This window comes from Apis cerana, linkage group LG1 (genome assembly GCF_029169275.1).
Source record: "Apis cerana isolate GH-2021 linkage group LG1, AcerK_1.0, whole genome shotgun sequence".
NCBI classification, from domain to species: domain Eukaryota; kingdom Metazoa; phylum Arthropoda; class Insecta; order Hymenoptera; family Apidae; genus Apis; species Apis cerana.
In genome coordinates, this window is record NC_083852.1 from 1,038,196 (window position 1) to 1,058,316 (window position 20,121).

General features: G+C 40.2%; 1 protein-coding gene across 4 annotated transcripts in view; it reads right to left on the reverse strand.

Annotated features, from left to right (window-relative positions):
* Positions 1 to 20,121, reverse strand: part of LOC107992861 (uncharacterized) — an 82,388-nt gene that overhangs the window by 36,888 nt on the left and 25,379 nt on the right. For 2 of the 4 annotated variants that reach the window (XM_062083321.1, XM_028664282.2), the window contains exon 1: positions 18,715 to 19,591. The exons of 1 other annotated variant lie outside the window; for it this stretch is intronic. The gene's annotated coding sequence lies outside the window, so the exon portion shown is untranslated. Of the gene's footprint in view, positions 1 to 18,714; positions 19,592 to 20,121 lie in introns of those variants that run through there. One more of the 4 variants, XM_062083332.1, reaches the window with a different exon arrangement.

The following is a 20,121-nucleotide window of genomic DNA, read 5'->3' on the forward strand; positions in this document are numbered from 1 at the left end:
TCGATGTGTAACCGGGTAACCGCAAAAGTTTCGGGATCGGACAATTGAATTCTTCCGTCGGCAAATTAATCGAATGAATCGGGAATCGGGCTCGAAAGAAGATCAGGGACGATTAGGGGGTGAAGCTTAATTATTTTACAGTCGAGAGGAGTGCTTCACTATTGTGCGCCCACTCCTAAATCCTGTGGGCTCTCCTCTTATCGAATTCTCCGAGCCAGTTTCTGGCTGCTCCTACGGGAATCCTTTCGAGCCGGTGGAAAATCTTAAGCTATTTCCAATTTAATCATTTGCTTCCGATTAATGGATAAACGTCGGCAAACTTTCTTTCGCCCCTTTTTAAACCGAAGCAGTCGAGCATTACTCGTCCGATCGTTAATTTCAAAAGTTTTTTTTTTTTTGAAAGTAATTGTATCGTCTATATTTTTTACTCTTTAAAATATTTTGATAAAGTAAATTTAATATAATAATAAATATAAAAATTTTAAAAAGAGATATATTTTGATATCTTCGTTAAAATTTTACAAGATTTATATAAGTAATAATTTACTACATCATCATTGTACGGCAAGTGTAATATCGATCTCACGATCGAGATAAATTTCATCGATATGACGCATGAAATTATAATCTCATTATATCTCAGATAGTAGTAGATATAGAAAATTAAAAATTAAAAAAGAATTCAAATTCATATTCTCTCGCTCGGAATTTTCAAATTCCATTCTTCATCATTTTCCGATTCGTCAAATTATTTTATACACCAGAGTATTTTAGATACATAAAAGAACGATCTCGTTAGAACAAGAAGGATCACGACTACTTTCCTTCTCAGCTCTCCTTCTTTTTCAAGCCAATACAATTTAAACACGAAAGTAAACGATTCTTACAATCAAGAAATTAATCGAACAATTTTCAGTTCCAGTTGACTCGTCGAATTATTTTTTATTAGACAACAAAAGAAAGAGACCAGAGAATTTCGCATACAGAAATTACTTGGAACGAAAATAAAAGAAAAAAAAAACGATTCCCCTGTTCTCGTTGGAACAAGGAGGATAACGATATTTTCCTCACCCCTCCCCCTCCCGCTCTTTCTTTCTCCCTCGTTCGCACGGTTAAAATAGATTCTGTGCAGCGCGAGGCATGATCGAGTTAACTCTTAATTCGATTGTCATTAAAGGTACGCAATCGCGAGACGCGCGAGTATCATCGAGTTCGAGGTATGGGCTAGGTGAGCGGAAAATGTCGACTCGATTCTCAAAGTTCCTCCCTTCCGGGGAACGAAAGTCTCCTCTTTTGTCTTTATTACCGCCATGAGTCACCCGTTTATTTCTCCTTCACTCGGCGCAAATACCAGCCACGATATATTTTTCTTGCAAATTTTCTCCCTGCATAATTAAAATAGATCCCACGGGCCAACTTGAATTTTCCCCCTCCTTCACCTCCACACGATTCATATTGCTTCGTCGTGTCTTGTTCGGATTTGTCGCACGCCGTACACCGATTTAAATTCAGCCCTCGCCGGTAAAACCACGATCCACCATCCTGCTAATAAGTGTTTTCTTTCCAAACAGACATCGACCGCTTGTCCTCCGTGCCTTCGTGCTTCATTAGCGCGCCGCGGCAATAACTTTTCTCCTTTCCGAGCTCTCGGTCATCGAGATCCCGTTTTTTTGCTTCCCCTCCTTTTCTTTCTCTCTTAACTCGCGCTCTCTCCTTCTCTCTACCTTTTCCGCTCTTCTTTTTTCGCTCGTTGCCATGCGTCCAATCTATCTAATACAAGGTGACCGCGAACGTTTTCATCGGAATAAAATCGCAAGGTTCGAAATGAATTATCGATTTCAAACGCGACAATGGGAAAATTGGAAGGGAGATTGGTGTTCAAGGTAGATGTTCCTTTTTCCGTGGGATGAAATTGGGAGAAAGTGATTATAATCGAATTATATATTGGAACTTTCGATATCTCATCTTTTTATTACTTTCGTTATATATAGAAATATTATACTATATTAAGCTTACGAATTTACTTGGTGTCGCGTAATCGTCCATTGTTATTTAAATATTAAACGAATCGAAGAATTTTTGACGATGAGAGTTAAATCTCACGAATCAATAGCATCATATTGCAAAAATTATATTTTCAAACTTCTATTTACGATTTCGCACGACAACGTGTTTACTCGCTGCTTCGACCCCGGCGCTCGATTCCAGCGGAGATGGAGTTTCATCTATTGTACCCGCTTGAACCAGGGAGTATAAGATGAAATTGTTGGAACACAAAGCGAGAAGATTTCGTCGGAGGAAGTGGCGTTGGCGTCTCACGAAGCTGTTACTCGGACGACGCGCAACGAAGAGAGCAATCTCATTTGTATTTTTCAACTTTATCGCGACGGTTTGGCACGATTCGTATAGGCATAAAACCGGAAGCAAGCAAAAACATTTTCACGACAACGTGGGCGTACAATTGGCAGACGATTTTGCAATCGTTCGATCTTGCTAAATCATTTACGACTCGCGTACAAATATTTGCGTGAGTTAATTTTCTGATCCTCTCTTTCTGAAAGTTTTAGAATTAATAATTCAATGATCGGTTATTTTAACTATTTGGAACGGTGGCAATATTATATCGCTTTACGTATAAGAATTATGCAAATTATGACAAATTGCATAAAATTTTATACGTTAATTTGTGAGATCGTTTCAAGAAAAAAATCGTTCGTTACTTGTACGAAATTCACCGAAAAAATCGTCTCGAGTTGTTGGTTCGATCGAGCTAATGTTCTGCAAGCGAAACGTTTGTATTAATAACAACTACACTCGCGCAATGAATGTATATAATCCATATATAATCCATTTAAAACTCTAAAAATATCCCACAGTAATTTCAATCGAGCTCTTAACCCTGTTTCCCTATTTCTAAAATATTCATCGCGTGCATACTCGTGGCTTTCTAGCAAACGCACGTAAAGACCCATCAACAACAACGCTCTACAAAAGACGAGCCTTGAGATCGTTAACACGTCTCGAGCTCGTTAAAATATTAAGAATCGACTTACCACTCTTGCTTATATTACTTACTTACCCGTCACGAATAAAATCACACGGACCAAGTTTTTACTCTCTCCGATACATCGAGAGTCGTTACGCAATCGTTGGCAAGAATTCCCATCGGTTTATCACGATCCGAACGCATCAACGAAAACCCACGTATCCACCCACCCATCCGACTCCTCTCTTCTCCAACGCATTCATCGCCCTCCCCCCTCCTCCTCTCCCTTGCCAAGGTCCTCGCTATAAAACGATCGATCGAGCGGAGAGGCGAAAGTGCGTTTGTATATACGGGCGAGAAACAAGCCTGCCAATAAATATTCCCAAATCCGGGCTAACGACCGTTCCTCACCGGCTACATTCGGAACCGGCCGAAATTCCACGGAGGACGGCCGACCCGTGTCACGTCGCTATCGTAGGAGACGGTTTCCGTGGCAAAAAAGGGAGAGGGGAAGGGAGGGAGGGATTTCAGCCGGGCCACACGGTCTAATTGCGCCTGTTGATTTATCGGCCGCGAAGCGGCGGAAGGGGAGGGATGGATGGAAGTGCCAAAACGCGCGATAAACGACAAACAAGGAGACGAACGGGCTGGTACGGGCCGTTGTGTTGTGTCCACGTCCGTGGTAAACGTTCGGTGAGTCACGTCAAGACCGTGGAGCCGTATAGGAGCCGCTAGAGGAAGGAAGGCACTTAACAATTGCTTAAAATAACCGAGCTCTCCATCTCGCTGGAAATCTCGTTTTGCCGCTCGTTTTCTCGAATTCGCGGAGTCGGACCGCGAGTGAATCGAGTCGTTGGATCGAGAAAGAGAGAGGAAGGGAGGCAAGGAATGGATATGGAACGGGGGCTTTAAAAGGGAAAGAAGGGAGGGAGAGGAGGACTCGAGGAGGATAAATAAACGCGAAACACGGGCCGATACAGGGGGAGAGATAGAGAGAGAGAGAAATGAGGGTGGGTCGGAGGGTAAATGACGTTGGAGGGAAATCGAGAGGGAAGAAAGAGGAATGGATAGGAGAGCATGGTGAGTGGTGGCGCATAACGTAGGATCCGCAGCTGCGGGAGGTCTGCGCTCATTTTAGGGAGCCCTTTACGAGAAGGAAAACAGTGTTACACGATATCACGTGAATATATTATCTCGACCCTGGTATAGTATATATCTGCGTCTTCTTCTCTTCGACTTTACCAGCCTGCAATATATATTAAAAGAAAACAGGCGTATTCAGTTTCGAGATAGTTGTGTAGTTGGACGAACGGCATTGTTTTGCTTTCTAACGCGTCCCGTTAAAAGCCTATGCTGCGAGCAAAAAAACTCCGCGGTGAAAAAACTTCATAGTTTTCTTTCCTTCCTTCTCTCTCTCTCTCTCTCTCTCTCTCTCTCTTTTAACCGAGTTACCATAAAAATACAGGAAGGTTGAAAGGAAGGTGAGTTTTTTGGACAATGGAAATGTAAAATAAATACGAGGTTGAATTTCTTTCGAAGTTAAAGTAAGTAAGGAATAAGCCGGTTCGCGAAAGATTCCTTGGTAAAAGCATCGTGTGTACATGAAGAAAATGGAAGAAGAAGCAACTTGGAACGCGATCTTATGGATGCTTCCTGCCAACTGCATCGTGTCTCTCCGTTGCTCCTCCGAAATCCCATTAATCTACATATTTCTTCTGTACGTCTTTTTCTTTTTGTGACGAACAAAGAAAATATTCGAAGGAACGCTGTCTTCACGTGTAAATTGCACGCGAGCATTTTTGTACGCGTTATTGAAAACAAAAGGATGATCTTACAAACATTCTATAACACGAAATAAATGATCCTTCGATCGATCAGAGCGGATCTGTGACAAGTAAGACATCGATATTTTCATTAACCACGGTCTTCGTATTTAAATAATGCTTCGATAACGATTTTCTTAGTCCATTCAATTTTTTTCCTCAATCGGTATTATTAGCCGTACGATAACGATGATATTTTTCCCTTCATCATTGCTCCCACTGTTACTTTTACTTGTATATTTATAGTTATATAAAGCGAGATTGCCGCGTCGAATCGGACGAATCAATCGTGAGAATTAATTACATTCAGTTGTTCGCCGTTGATTACTTCACAAGGTTAATGACGTTTCAGCGTGTGCAGCAGAATAGCCATAGAACGGAAGGTAAAGTTATTGTTGTTTGTCGTCGCAATGGCTTCGTCCATTTAATCATTCTGATTTAATTATCGTCGCTCGCTTAGGAATATTCCTTCTCCTCCTCCACAACTTGATCCTCTTCGAGCAGAGCAATGTCATTCGATACCACGGGATTACATTGCGCAAAGCGGCCGGTATGTGGCTTGCATTTTCATGAAAACAGGATTACAGCTAAAAGTTATTTAACTTTTCAGTAACGACAGGAAATTTAACTTGCCTCAAAGTGGCCCTTTAATATTGTTGGTGTACAGTGGCCAGGTATATCGACGACGATGAATCACGTTTAACGAGTAAAATCAATTGGACGAAAGAATAATATAAATGCGACGGAATGGGGAAAAAAGAAATAATCTCGACGACGATCGATTTGTTTTCAAAACGAAATCTCTTATATTCGTCACAATTTCGATAAAAGTTAAACTTTTGCTTAAAATTTTATTCGAAACTTCTTTCCCATCGAAGAAAATTGATTCTATATATCGATATTCATAAACTTAACCTAACCTAATCTAGCCTTTGAAGCAAACACGCAAAGTGCACATCGAGTCGCACAATCGTTAAAAAAGTATACCTAAATAAAACGTAAAAATCAAACCTTACGGACAATAATATTTTTACGGGCATAGTAAGAGCTTCGCCATAGATCGTTACGTATTTTCTCTAGCACGAGCGAACCACGTTGCCAAACTGCGCAATCCCGAGAACACTATTTACATCGAGGATGTGCACTGTTGCGACTTCGTTCCGGATCATTATTTTTATATCGTAGGACCATCAGTTTCGCGCATTCACTTGCTTGTTTTTTACCTCTCCTGTCGGAATTATGGTACCTCCGGGGGGTATCACTCGTTCCTCGTCGCGTATATTAAATAGCCCTTAAAGAATCGGTTGTATGGGTGCGGTATAACGAGGATTTCGGTAACTCCCGCGACTATTACTGGTTTCTTGCGGCTCTGCGGGGTTTTTAGCCGCTTTAAAGTGTCCTCCACCTCCGAAACCCTCACCACGATGGCACAAGGATTACGTGGCACAAAAGCAGCCGCCTCGCCGTGCATTTTCATGAAAACAGGATTACAGCCGAACTTATTTAACTTTTCGGTAATCGCGCTCTCGCTAAAGTCGGGATCCGAGCCTCTCCTTTTAAACGGTTATTCCACTTGTTTGCGCGGTTTAAAGAAGATTGATTTTTGTTTTTCGGTCGGTTTTTAACCCGTTTACCCGTGGGATTCAATTTAGAAGAGGATCTTAACGAAACTTTGCGCGATGTGCAAATGAAGCAGCGGCAAAATATAAGATATACAGGGTGTCTTGATTTCGACGTCTCGATTCGTTCTCAATATTATTACTCGTAGTTTTACCAAATTCGAGATAAAATATCTAAATTATATTTTTTATTATATTTTCTATTTATAAATTAAATTTGGACATAAATAACGTTATCGTGATTTATAATTCATATATATTTCACAATGAAAAATTTCTAGATAGAATATCGAGGAAATACGAAAAATTACTCCATTGCTCGTTCCTCTAATTTCATTTCACCAACTTTTTCCATTTTTTCCACGCTCCAACTATTTTCCGGAAATCCTGGTCGCGTTATTATCTTTACTATTACCTTCCGAACCGAATTGATTTCCTCGTTCAAAAAAAAGAGAACCACTGGTCTACTTGGACTATTTTTCTCGCGCGCTTATATAGATATATAGCAGGCCTTAGAGGATCTCGCGATAAAACAACGAGGCGGATATTTACGATGAAAGTGTAATTGAGGGAAAAAAAAGAAGTTTAATCTGACGGGGAAGAGTAATAGAGGAAACTAGTGTCGACCAATATTTTGTCAAACTCTATTGTGAACTCTCTTGTGTTGTGTCCAGGGAAGGGAATGGTTTCCAAGAGTAACTGGAGCAAACGGTGTTCGTTCGAGTAATGAGATTTTTTTTTTTTTTAAGACTGTTTTTCTCTTCGCTCCTGCGTAACACTGCAAAAGTTTAAGTAACGTGCAATGGAGGAAAGAAAGGAAGCAGAAGAGGCATGCAGATATATTCGTACTTGAATCGCAGTTTCCTTGGAATTTTCTGAAAAGTGAGGTATAAAACAGGAGAATGAGATTCATTCGTTATACTTGTAAAATTTTCTTGGACAATAGGGAGGTCCTAGAAATTTTGAACTTATCGTATTAACAATTGTAATTTTTTAAGGAATTCGTTTCAACGTAGTAAACGTTACTAAAAATATTTTTTCCTTTCGTATTTGAGTCGAGATTACAGAAAAGAGAATGCAGAAAATAGGAATCTAAATTTATACGATATTCATTTGAAATTTATTTCAATTTTATTTTTTACGTGGATTTTTAATTAATCATGGAATTAGAGATTAAATCAAAGATAAATTAAATAATATTAATCCCGATTGGATCCGTTTCTAATTTATTATGCATCTTTATTATCATCTTTCGATTTATTTAAAAGCATTAATTTTATCGACAACTTTATTAACTATTTTCTTTTAAATTTTTCAATGTAGCGTGGAAAGTTTGTTTGACGGTGTAACCAAGGAAGGAAGAGAAATGCGAAAAGTAGTCCGTTCGCCAAAGTTTCATCAAAGTTCTTGCTAAACTTTTCAAGTTTGCTCGAGTGATTGAAAGAAATTCCACTTGTTAATTAATCGATATTTTAAAAAATATCTTTTCAAATCTATCATTTAACAAAATTCTTAACTCTCCTTTTAAAAATATATACTTTTATAAAATTGAGAAATGACTTTTTTGTTATGAATGGCTATGTCCAAAGTATGTTGCTCGATCTTCGATGAAGATACTTGCAACGTTGATATCGGAACGTATTTTCCTTTAAGACACGATTTATAAGCCTTGATTCTAAAAATTTTGCGATACTTAAAATTCTATGGAAACCTCTCTGTTAATCACGGATCTCGATGAAACTTTTCTCGAGGAAAAGTAACTTTCAAAGAAGTATCTGACCTTAAATTTCCTTAAAAATTACGAGTGAAAAATATATCTTGTTCGATATTATCGTCCCAACATTTTTACACGAGTGATTAAAATAAATAGAAATAAAATTTTCGAGTTATGGAAATATTTTACTCTTATCATATTTCGTTATCTGTTTTATTAATAATAAATTTAAATTTCTCAATCTGTACGATCCGTGATAAATCGTGTCTTAAATCTGGAAGCAAACTGTTATTAATTTAGTACGACATTGATATCGTTTCGTTTACCAATATACGTACGATGAGAGCCGAAAATTCATCGTTCTGTAAAATAAATATTCAAATATTTCTGATCTTCGCCGCGTACTGATTCGGTGCAATTATCGAAAAATTTATTACAGAGTTAAGCATCAGGTTTAAAAACTCACTTTTCCATTTAAAGCATTAAAAGTTTCATTTTAAAAACATTCCTTCCATTTAAACCTCTTCATTTAATCCACCACGCTCATCACCGAACGTGGCACGCGTCAATTTAAACTTCCACTCGGAAATTGTACGATATTTAATTGAATAAACGAGGCGCCCTTCCCCTTTCTTGCGCTTAACGACTTAATATATTCCGTTATGGCCGATTTGCGTAACTCGGTGAAAAGTTAAAAGTCTTTAATAGAAGGAAAAAAAAGAAAAAAAAAAAAAAAAAAGAAGACGAGTCCCGGCACCGATAATAGAAACGAACCGACGTTGATGTCGATAAACTTCTTTCAAAATTCAGTTACGAAACTTTTTCCGAGCCGAGATAATGCAATGGAATCGCCTCGTGAAGATTTACCGACGCATGAAATGCACTGCTCGATCGATATCCTAACCTAGAAAAAAGACACGCGAAGAAGAATATTTTGCGCGTCAAGTTAGGTTAGATCAATTGCTTGTTGTTTTCATTAAATTTGTTCGTGTCTTATTCGTGTATACGATTAATTTTTTGAATTGCTTTACTTAATTTTATTTCGATTAATTTATTACGGCCAACATTATGATAAAGAACGGTGTGGAAAGTGTTGTAATTGTTTGGGATCTTTCGAGCGAAACGAAGGGATTCGGATGATAAATGGAATCAAGACGAGTTATTGACCTCGAATGCGGTGGCGTTTTTTCCCTTCATCGAGGCTCGAGTGCAAGTAAAACTTTCGTTGGAAGATTTATTAACGTGTCCGTAAAAAGAGAATTCGACCATCAACATTCTAAACCTATAATAATAAATTACTTCCCATCGAACTTACGTACATTTATAGAATTCTACGCTTGTTAAAAAACTCACGGAAATCGTTACATTTTCATTCGTTAACCAAGATTCGCGGATTCTGCGTTCGCGATTAAAATTTACCAAACCGTCCAAAATTTTCAATCCTCCCGAGAAAAAAATCTCGTCCTCCCCTCTCTCCATATAAAAGGAAAAAAAGATCATTCCATTTGTGTCCCGCCAAAACCTCGTCGCGAGCAAAATTACCCTTACTCGGTCGCATCGTTTCGCGAATTACGAAAATTACCTCGCGCGCGCGCGCGTGTACTTCATAAAACCGGCGGCACGAAAATTCCCGAGCGCAGCGAAATTTACCTTCCAACCTGCCTTCTTCCTAAACGAAGAGATCGCGTTTTATATAAAATTTCGTCCTTTCAATTTGTTCCTCCGGGGAAACGGGATATGCTTCGTGCGACAAAAAAAAAGAAAAGGAAAGGAAAGGAAAGAAGAGAAGAAAAATGTAAAATGTAAAATTGTTGCACGAAGCCGTACGTACGTTTGCGTCGTTCGTCCTCGGTCTTTCCCGCGGTTTTAATTTACACACAGAGGATTTTCTTTCTTTTTTTTTTTTATGAAAAGGACTCGGTAACTTTTAATCACGGTGTATTGACCGAACCGGGTTCCGAATCGAATCCACGTCGAAATAAATGGATCCACGAATTGGGACACCGCGGACGGGAGAGTGAACGAACGAGATACGATTCTGTCCACGTACATCTGGCGCGGTCGCCGTTCTCTCCGCGACAATAGCCCGGCGACAATCGTCTGGCGTGGAATCAAAGGGTGCGTCAATTGCTGATAACGCGGCCGGTCATTTTTTTTTTTTTCTCTTCTTTTTTTTAACCGCAATACGTCGCGCCACCCGATAGATCTTGCTCGATTCGACGAAACGAACGTTCGTATAAATAACGAGTGAAAGAAACTGTGACACACTGTGTCGCCACACTGGGTCGAGAAAGCTTGATGGAACGGGCGTTTTCATTTTAGATGGGGAGGGGTATTATTGCGAAAAGTAGCGAAAAGTATGGAGCACGGGGAGGAAGGGAGGGAGGGAGAGATTTCCAGTGGAAAGAGAGTTGAAATACACTGGATGTTTTTTAAGTAACGTTCAATTATAAACGGGGAAGATGATTAAAGTTCGTAACGCGGTTAACTTTCCTATGCGAGGGAGGAAACTCGTCCCAAGAATCGAGTTAGAAAAGTGTAACTCTATCCGATCATCGTGAAAGTTTAATAACTTCTACTTTTTTCATTTTTCCCTTTTTTTTTTTTTTAAATATTCAACGAGGAATCGGATAGAAAAACGAAATTCTTTTCTCGCGAAGCAGTTTAATTCGTACGTTGTTATCAGTGTTGAAAAAAAGGGGGGCAAAGTCTTTCTTGCACAAGTTCCGCGAGAAGGAAACTTGATCGAAGGAAGCGAGTTGAAGGGGTGTAATTCCATCCACTGAAGGCGGTTTGAAAGCTTAATAAAGAAATCCGCAGGCACGTATTGCTCGTAACAAATGCGACCTATTACTCCAAGTGGAGGAGCTAACTCGTTCTTCTTGCGCAACGTTATAGAAATACATTCGTTATTCATAAATTGCATTATCGGTGATTATTTGTACGTTAATGATTCAGAGATTACTCGGAAGCATCGATTGAAAACGCTTCACTCGAGCCGAACGAGCCAATAAATAAAATTAATTAAAATTTTAACGTCGATTGGCCAAATATATTTGCCGAAATTTCGTCAAATTTCGCGGGATAAAAAGCAAAGCATTCAACTTTTATCGTATAAAAGCGAGACGAATCGAATATTATTCGCGAAGAAATATTATTAATGGTAATTTTTTTGTAAATGTTTAAAACAAAAGCGGAAAAGCGGTCAGTCCGCTTAACGCTTTATCCCGCAAGGTGGGAAAAAAAAAGGAGAGGAAAAACGAGAAGGTGGAGAAGCGGCGCATGGAGCCGTGAAACTTGGCCGGCATGAAAGTTTAACTTGCAATTTCCAACGTGCTTCCCGCGAAGCTGCGTAAACGCGACGTTCCATTATCGTTAATCCGCCCAAACGCAAGAATTCGAGGCGCACTAGTGGTACACTTTTGCCGCCACTTATCGCCTCGAATGAAGGAACGTTGGATTTATCATCAAGCCACGTCATTCCCGCTCCTCGTTTTAGCGATGATGGCAAACGAGCGTAACGGCCGGTATACGCATAATACAGCGAAACAGGAACAAGTTCGAATTAGAACCTCTTGCTAACCGGGTGAAACACTTATCGTCGTCAAAAATTAATTCGTTCGTCGAATAAGAAACGTCGAATAAAATTTGCCCCTCGATATCTTTGAGATTATTTCGAGATTACAGATAAGATGTTCATAAGCGTAAAAATAATCATAAATATAATAACGTAATAACATCGAGGTTACACGAAAATATAAATAGCGCTCCGACTATTTCAAACTCAGTTTGAACAAAATCGATAGCTCGATGTAAAAAAAAATATTTCGATCCACACCGAAGAGAAAGAAAGAGAATAGAAGAAAGAGGCGAGCGATTGCAACCTTCCTCCTCCCCAACCTTTCCTTGGCTCTTCGAAATTGCAGAAAAGTGGTCCGTTGTATCGGCCTCTTTGTATACATTAGACGCGAATCTCGCGGTGAGAGGCATTTTTCCTCGCTTTTATCCTCTCCCCACACTGGCTAGATAAAAAAAAAAAAAGCAAAAAAGAAAAGAAAACAAAAGAAGAGGAGAGGATAAAAGAAGAAAAAGGAAGAGATAGGTTCGGTGGAGCGCGGGATTACTCGCGGCTGATTGTGCCCCCGTTCCTCGCGACGGCCGCACGATTAAACCTAACGATCCACTATTCCGGCCAAGAATAATACCGGCTCGTGCATCTTGCCACCAAGAGTTACGGCAAGCGGAAACTAACGAGGGCTCACCTTCGCATCCACTTTATTCGCGGAAAGGAGAGATTATTCCGCACGCTCTCCTCCCCCCCTTCCTCGCCTCCCTCCCTCGGCGAGCCAACCCTCGGAGAACGGCGCGACGTCACCCCCCCCTCGATGAGCCATCTCAGATACCGGGGCCTCTCGACCAGAGCCTTTGTCGCTTTTTACGCGTTCTCGCGCATGCGCGCCAACGAATTTTACATTGGATAGATCCGTCTCGTCTCGAGGCGACAACGGAACTGGTTCAATCGAGTGTTTTCACGCACTCCCGCTAATTCCTTTCGGCAATTCGGGCGCTCCACGATTTTGCACGGATTGAACGATTTTGGATAGGATATAAGGTTTTTTTCTCAAGTAAAATGCGTTTCCGGAATTTTAGAATGTTTTACAACGGTGTTCTCGTGACTAATTTCGGGTTCGTGGTTTGGATTAATTCTTTCTCTTCTCGAGTAAAATATTCATCGTTCAGAATTTTCGAAATCTCGTTGTTATCGATAAAAAAATGGTTTCTATCGTTAGAAATGGGAGAGAGGGAGGAAGAAGAAATTAAATTGAAGTTAATTAATTTCTTTTTTTTTTTTATACTGCGAGAAATAGATACCTTTCGTTCTCGAAGAAAAAGATTCTTTCTCGCACCGCATCGAATTGTCATTAATGCGCCATTCGCGCGTTTCGTCCACTTAATAGCGGGATAATTAGAGGTCTAATTGTAAGTTAAGCATTTTAGCTCGGCCGTAACACGGTATTAAGCACTGCGCTACCACCGTAATGCGACCTAAATTACGAATTTGGGTGAAGAAGGGGGAGCGAAATTTACTCGGGATAGACGCACACACGGTTGATTGCTTTTTAAATTCGTGTCTGCGCGATTATATATATTCGCTCGGTATCGATCGTTCAGGGATTGTATAGAAAAAGAAAAAGAAAAGAGGGGATAAAAGCGAATGATAAATTAAACGTGGGAAAAACTGGTTAATCCAGCAAAGAATTTTCATTCGACTTTAAGTACATATATATATATATATATATTCTGAATGGACATACCGAATTTTTCTTCTCCCCTTCTCTTCCTCTTTCTCTCCATAAATAAAAATATAAAGGGGTTACTGGTTACGAAACCAGACACGATTTCAACGGCTCTCTCGTCAATTTATACCCTTTTATCGCAAAATTTCGAAATCGATCATCACTCCTCCCTGCCTCCCCTCCCTATATATATATATATATATATTTTATGGATCGCCTTTATGAATAATAATACGCAAAGGTATGGTATATATACACGACACGCGCTATTCCATTTAACTCTATTTCATCCCCGGATCGCGATGACGACGATAATACATCATTCCCTTTCTCGTAACGTAACGAATTTATAACAATAAAACGTTGAATTAAAACGTTAAATTTCAATCGATCTAACTAATGTACTTTGACAGGGAATCTGGTAATCTGGTTTCGTACGTCAATCCATGGAGGAAATCGATGGAGAGGGAAGGTTATATACGCGATACATCGAATTTCGTGCGTTTACCCCCACTCTTCCAGGTATTAGTAAACGCGAACGTCTGCTAATAACTACTCAGTCATCGTGAAGGGGGGGGGACATCGCATGGTCGCTAATTAATAAGCTGTTTGATTGGCTAATTAGTTGGTCACGGCTTTTCACGTGATACACTGCCGCCGTATATAAGTGGTAAAGCGAGATTTCGTTGAGGAAGTTTTAAACTCGTTAAAAACTCTCTTTCTCTCTCTCTCCCTTTTTCTTTTCTCGAATATCGACTCGAGATCGATTATGAAAATTTGGCGGGTACAATTATCCCTCGAATTTCTAGATAATTAGCTTTAGATTTTCGTCATGCAAACTCAATAATCGTAACTATTATGCGTTTAACGATTTTAAAGCGTTTCGAATCTATCTATTCGGGACGTGGTCGAAAACTGTATCGCAATATCGTTAAAATATTGTCACCGTATCGGAGAAATTTGGAAGGATAGAAGAGAATGGCATGGGAGAGATTCGATGCGCGAATCGATACGGGAATTATTCCATTCCGTGTCCCCGTCATTCGCGTTGAAATGAATGGAAATCAACGACCGTTTGGACATTAGGTCAATTAGATCCATTTAACATAAATCAAAGTCCGCCGGTTTGAACGAGATTGGCGACGCATCGCATCGTTGAACTTGCAAACTTGGGGATAAATCAACCGAGCGTTATTTGATTGATTAAAATTATATCTAAAATTAAAATATAAGGGGATAAAATAAGCAAGTTTAAATTTATCGACGATCGTTTTTCTCGATCCCCCCCCCAAAGAATGACTTTCATCGATTTTTTTCGAGATAATCCAGAGAACGCAATAAAATGAATTGTTCCGTATATAATTTCGTCGTATAAATTCCGTATTACGTAGGGTCGAAAGTTATGTGCGCACAAGTGGGCGTGACACGGGTATCTCCTTACGTGGGAGAAAAATGAATGTGGAAGAATTTTGTTTAATTTATTTTTTTGTTTTATAACATTTCGATTCATCGAAGGAATCGTAAGACAATTTTCAACGCGATCCATTTAATTCCTCGTAGCAACACGGTTCGAACAATTATTTCGACCCCCCAAAATCTCCGTGACGATAATAAATTCCAAATGTTCGTCCATAATTAAAATAGGCAAGCTTGGTTATCGATTTCATCGTCCTGAAACTATCGCGATTAGAAATATTGCATATTATGCGTGAATTTAAGTATTTTGAGAATAATATCGTTTAAAAATAAAGTTTTTATTTTATATATATTATCTTTGTGCTCATAGGCTGTAATAGTAAACGCACAAATTATCAGAGAAAACGTTTGAAATGCGTTTGTTCTATTAAAAGCAAATTAACACATTGCAAAATAAATAAGTAACTAGTTCCAAGAATTTTCTATGTAAAAAACTACATGTATATTTCTAAAAAAAAAGTTCACAGTTGTTATTACAACTAGATTAAATCACAATCAAAAATGTAATCATTGATCGCAACAACCTTCTTACTTATTAACCCTCTATTGCATTTCGTAATTGAGACTTAAATTTCAAAAGCGTGTTCCATGGATGCAAAATACTTACAGGGATGCACCCGTTAATATTTTAAAAAATAAGAACGCTGTTAGAATTTATTTCACGACCACGCTCATTTTTAAGTAGACTAACAGAGCCACGCGTATATTTTTTTTCAAATATTCGTCGTAAATAAAAAATTCGTACAATAAAGGGTTGATCAATAATTATTTAATAATGAATTAATAATCGGATTTTACGTCGATCGCAATTCTCAATCATTCTCCTCTCCCGTCCGCCACTCACAACTTTTCCCTGCACCAGCCGGTGCTTCAAGTCTCGCGAGCCGTCTCACGGGGCCATTTACAATTTCAACGCGCGACGCGTCGAGTTTCCAGGGCGGTTGTCCGAGAACGGCGGTGGCCGAAACTCCATCCAGATCGTTAACCCCGGTTAAAAGAGAGCCACCTGAACCGAGGCTGTTTTCTAGGCCATTGAGCCCGTTTCGGTCGGAACCGATACACGAAAAAGAAGAAAAACGCGATTTATCGATTTCGATACCGAAATGTTCGAACAGCTCGTTGTCTAATATGTTCAAACGACAAAGATACTTGGGTTAGTGCATCGGCGGTGAAGAAATGGAAAATTTTTCAACGAAAGATGAAAAATTCGTGGCTATTATCATATTACGATATTAAAATCGGGAATGCAATTTCGACGAGTAACGTTGATTCGAGCGATTAAATTCAAGTTTCGAAGTTACGTTGCGATGTTATAATCGTCGTAAGATACGCGAAATGCGTTTGAAAGGTTGGATAACTTTATTCCAAGAGACGGATAAAACGGGGTAATTAAGACGGGTGCGCGATGAAACGTGAAAATTATTTCACGATACGATTCTCGTGTAATTATTGATACAGCCCGATGAAACGGGGATATAACAATTTCGTACGATTCGAAATGAAATTTCGGTTTACTTAATCGATAATCGCGATACCATCTTCCGTATATTCGAATTTAACGGGTATATTTTTATCGTTTAACGCTCGAACGCTCGGTAATATTTTCCCGTTTATACCGCGTACATGCGAACACGTGCACGGTTTGGACGGCGGCCGCGCGATAACTAACGTATGAACGGTTTAAACTGCGCGCATATACGAATGTTTACCCTCGGTCGGAGAGTCGCGTAGTCACGGCCCATGGGGCTTTCTGCCCATTCATCGACCGTTACAAATATGTTAGTCATGTTTAATTGCCTTCGAAGCTCGTTTAATGAGACACACGGCCGAATATCGGGATTCAATTCGTTCTCTCCTCTAAATATTAACGGGCGCACAGCTGTAATCTGTGAATCGTACACGGCTCGTATTAATTATTCCCCGCCTTAATACGAGAGGTGGCGCGATAATGCATCGTACGAAGAGCCACGATAAATATATACGTATAAAACGCGAAATATCTCGCGTGGTGAATTCGTATGATCGATGGATCATTCTCATGTGGCTGCTAGACTTTCTCCCCTCCACTAGTCTCTCGTCCCTTCCATTATTACTTCTTTACTCCATTCTAACGTAGATGATTTTTTCACCTGGATAAACCTCGAGTTGTTTTAAGAAAAGTAAAGGAAATAATTTTGAGAGGGATCGAGTCGGTAATGTTCTTTTTTCTTTTAAATATGCAGAAAAGCGTAACGATGATTGGATTAACTTTATCATTCGAAAAATTATAGATGGTAAATACCGAATGGCTCGGATTTTTATTAAATCAATTTACAATAAAAATTATATCGGTCTTTTTGAAACTGTAACGATGATTCGATCGAACCCATTCGTTGTTAAATAATTGGACACACAATATGCGATATATTTAATATACAAAATTGTACGTCTCGATTTCGGACCCTATCCGTCGTTTAAAAAAAATCATACGTTGAAAGCTACTAAAGTTAATGCAATTTAACAAAAATTGTGCCGCTCTTTTTAAATCAATGTAACGATGATTCGATTAATTCGTTCGTTGTTAAATAATTGGATCATGATACATTTTATTACGTCAATTTCTGACCTTACTTATGCTTATTATCGTTTTTAAAATAATCATACGTTAAAAGCTACTAAATATGAGACACAGCGCAGCTCTAGGATCGCGTATGCAAAATTGTGAAACGTAAATTAAATAAACGTTTAGTTGCCAGCGCAACTGTTACATCAAACGGACGTTTGAAAAATAAATGATCCTTCCGGATTTATCGTATCGACCTTGCAAAATCGTCCTCTTTCCTCTTTCCCTCCATCCATCGTTTATCCATCCGCGAAACGTGGTGGCTGGCGCAAGATGTTCCACGAAGAATCGCCCCTTTCTTATTGCCGCTCAACGCCGCCAACAGGTGTGCGAATTTCTCGGAACGCACTTTTCTATATTTCCCTTCGCAATCCCCAGCTACACGTGTACACGCTGAGTAAACGTTAAATAGCATTGTCGAGAGAGAGAGAGAGAGAGAGAAAAGGAGGCTAATACCTGGGCAACACAATAGACACAGCGTCAAAACTTTTTCACGAAAGCCGGGAAAATCTTTCCGCCTCCGTTACTCTTTTATGCGAAACGCCTCCCTCGTGGGGAAACACGCGTGTCCTTTTTTCTTTCGTTCCCCCCACCCCAACAATAACAACGATTCCAAACTTTTCGTAATTATCGAGCACGTTGGGAAAAATCCTCGTACAATATTTTCGATCGTTGCAATATCGCAACACATTAAACAGCTGGAGAATAAACAAATAATCGGATAGAATCCTCGAAAACGAGAGTTTAAGAATCGCTTTTCGTTGACATTGATCCGTATGATTATTATTCGTTATTAACGGGGTTAAGAGGTAGCGAAGAGGAAAAGAAAAAAAGGAAGAAAGGAAAGCGAGAAAAAAAAATAAATTGACCCCGCAAATTTAAATCTCGCGACGATAAAGAGTCTCGATCGGCGAGCCGACCTTGATTCCGGATAATCTACTTGTCGGACCGAAGTCCGACATTCCGAGCCCCGAACACGTGTTCCCTTAATACGAGAGATAATAGTCGAGCGTAATAAGTGATCGATGCCGAGCTGTGTCTCTCCGATGCGTCGAGATTGCATCACCGCCTCTCGGGCGCGGAAAAAAGAAGAAGAAAAAACCCGACTCAATTTGAATAAATTTCTCGATAACCGCGATAAAAACTTCATCTCGCGAATATAAAAATTAACAGGCGCACGTTTTCGCGGCTTCTTACCTCGCCTGATCGTCCGTCACCATCAATTTCTCCGATGCGATCGCCTTAACGAGGTCCTCGTCGATTGTCCATCGCGGTTCGATGCTTCGGTAAGAGCGACGATTTGCATCAAACACCGGCCTGTCGCACCGATTCCATCTCGAAACGAGGTCCAATTATAACGGATGTGTAAATCTTCTACTCTCTCATCGATGCGTCTTCTCGCTAACCTTTTACACCGTATATATATATATATATATTACAGCGTCCACGAACTTTCCTCTTTTCGGGAAGGGAAGAGCGTCTTACTCAGTCCATCCAGCGTGGTTTCTATTTCTCCTTTACCACTCGTTTCTTTGGCCGGGAAAAAAAGATTAGTTTGGAGAGAGAAAGAAAGAGAAAGAAAGAGAGGGAAGGAAGGGAAAAAAGTAGGCAAGCAAGCAAACGGGCGCGCACACGTACACACACACACTGTTCTCCACTGTCCGCCACTCGATACGAAATTGCGCTGAGCGGCTCTCTACTCTCTACGAGGGAAAAAGTTTTTCCGTCAAGTTTCGGCGGGGTATGGAGGGGGATGGCGGGCGAGCTTGGCGGAGGGAGGGGTGGCCGAGGCCAGCACGTGACACTTTTTATCGGAGGGGGGAGAAGGGGGATGGAATCACACGTGTCACGGGAGATTATTGGCCTTTGTGAGCGGGTTGACAAATGGTCCACCGCATATGGCGCGTCGCGCACGACTGAGGCCAGATTTCGCTTCCACCATCCTCTCCCCGTGATCTACCCCCACCATGGGGGCTCTATCCTCTTCCACTCGGCCCTCGCCACACTCGGTTTTCCCTGACCGAGCGTGTCGTCGTCGTCGTCGTCGTCGTCGTCCTCGTCGTAGTCGTCGTCGTTCCAGCACGCAGACTCCCCGGCCGGCCACCACGAGACTGCTTTTCTCCCCCGCGAGACACAACGGACCTCTTCGGTCAGTCGGTGGTGGTGGTGCTCCTCTTTTTCTCTTTTCTTTTTTTTTTTTCTTTCTTTCTTTCTTTCTTTCTTCTCCCTTCCCGATCAAAGCAAAAGCGGAAAAACCGTCTACCAGCCGGCTTTCTTATTGTGCGACGCCTGCAAACGTATTCTCGAATCCGGAGCATGGACCGAGATGCTCTTTGGTCGGGTCTGAATCGGATAACTTGGTGAATCGGGTTCCTGTGCTTTCCCGCCAGAGAGAGAGAGAGAGAGAGAGAATGAATATTGATGACAGAATTGAAAAAAGTTAAAAATTTCGAATAAAGTTTTAAGACAATTAGTTATTAAAATGCTGGAATAATATTTGTTCGTTCAGAGGTATTATATTCGCGATTATTATTATTATTGTTTCGATAAATTGTCAAAGTATAATTTTATTCCAAGTAACTTCAACTAATTAAATTTTGACGG